Genomic DNA, 2,148 nt, shown 5'->3' on the forward strand with positions numbered 1-2,148 from the left:
TCCCCAGGTGGGATGGGGGAGAGAATTGTAAAGGTAGAAGTTCAAGAACTCATGGGCTGAGATAAGGACAATTTACTAGGTAAAGCAAAAGCTGCACGCGAAGCAAAGCAAAACAAGGAATTCATTCTCTACTTCCCACCGGCAAGCAAGAGTTCAGCCACTTCCAGGGAAGCAGGGCTCACCACACAGAGCAGTTCCTTGGAAAGAGAAACACCATCACCCCAAACATCCCCCCCTTCCTCCTTGTCTATCCCAGTTTTAGTTGCTGAGCATGATCCCATATGTTGTGGAATATCTTTTTGTTCAGACTGCGTCACCTCTCCTGGCTGTGCCCCCTCCCAGTTCCTTGTGCACACCCAGCCTCCTTGCTGGCAGGGCAGCATGAGAAGTAGAAAAGTCCTTGGCTCTTTAAAATTAAAAACATTGGTGTGTTATCACCACTATTTTCATTAAAAAATCCTAAACATAGCATCATGCAAGCCTCTGCAAAGAAAATTAACTCTATCCCAGCCAAAACCACAATAACTGAGTATATTTATGTAAATTAACTTTGTAGCTAAGATGTCCGTGATATTAAGTACTATGGTAGTTTGGTTAGACTCCATGTAATTAACAGCTGCTAAGTCAAAACAAAAAACAAACAAACAAACAAAAAACAACCAATAAGGCAAAATAGTAGCAGAACTATTTTTAAAATGTGGGAAAAATGTTCAGGTATTGACTTATTCTAAGGATGTATTGGAATACCTAGATGAGTAACTTTCAAAGAATTGAACTAAACACTTGCAAGACACAGCGCTGCACTTCCCTCCCTCTCCCCACGACCTGCCGTAATCTGCAAGACAGGCAAGTATATGTAGAATGAAGTGAAATGCTGACAAATAAACAAGTCAGTCCAAACTACAAAATCTGGAAGGACAAGGGAAGAAATTGGAACTCCAGTGCTGTGCTTCACATTGTCAAATTGCACTTCCATAGTGTGGCAGGAAATGGGAAACATGCTGGGTAGGGCTAAAATTCTCTGGTGCACACGATACTGGCTATTTAATCAAAGGGGGTGGGGGGTCATACTGTAGATGGGAGCTGCTCTGAGGAAAGAAGATAAAAACTTCCTTGTAGGTAACTGAGCTGAAGAGAGAAGAAAGCTACAAGAACAGGCACCCAGTAATCCTTTGCCCTTTGAGCTTGTTAAAAGACCTAGTGTGGAAGAAGACAGGAATAATGTTTTATGAAACATCAGGCAGCCACAGTGCTGAATTATGTTACCAGTTGTTGCTGCAACAAGCAAGCTTCAAGGTAAGACCAAATCAAAGTGTATTCATGATAAAGTACATAATTTTGGAAACAATTATTTTCATTACTAGTGACTCTGAACAGAAGCCACGTTTGCTTATTTCTGGCAATCCTAGCATTGCCTATTAAGCCTGCCATTTGTGGGCTGTGTTCTTCATAGCATCCTAGAATGGCTTCAGTTGGAAGGGGCCCTAAAGACCATCCAGTTCCAAGCCCTTGCCATTGGCAGGGACATCTCCCATCAGATCAGGCTGCCCAAAGTCCCATCCAACCTGGCATTGAACACCTCCAGGGATGGGGCATCCACAGCTTCTCTGGGCAACCTGTGCCAGTGTCTCACCACCCTCCAAGTAACGAATGTCCTCCTTATATCTAATCTAAACCTCCCCTCTTTTAGTTTAAAGCTATTACTCCTTGTCCTATCACTCCACTCCCTGATAAAGAGTCCCTCTCCAGCTTTCCTGTAGGTGCTGGAAGGCTCCTATAAGGTCTTTTAGGAGTCAGCACGATCCTTAGTTAAGTTCTTCCTCTGGTTCTCCTATTATTCGCTATGTGTTTTGTTATTTATTTTCTAAAATGGTAATTGAAAATGGTTCAGCACAGCATGGTGAAGCAAGACAGATTGAACAGAAAGACTGGTTGGATCATTTCAAATAAGAAGGGGATGACACGGCTGAAAAACAGAAATGCTCACTTATAGCAAGATGTGTAGAACTAGCTGAATGAAAGAGCTTCTAGTCACATTCATGGAAGAAAAGAGAATGCATCCTACTACAGGTTTACAAACTCAAGTCAAACAACTCATTTAAAAGCTTCATTCATACAGGCAAAGACGTCATATACTTGCTGCTCAAC

This window comes from Anser cygnoides, chromosome 1 (assembly GCF_040182565.1).
Source record: "Anser cygnoides isolate HZ-2024a breed goose chromosome 1, Taihu_goose_T2T_genome, whole genome shotgun sequence".
In the NCBI taxonomy this organism is placed as follows: domain Eukaryota; kingdom Metazoa; phylum Chordata; class Aves; order Anseriformes; family Anatidae; genus Anser; species Anser cygnoides.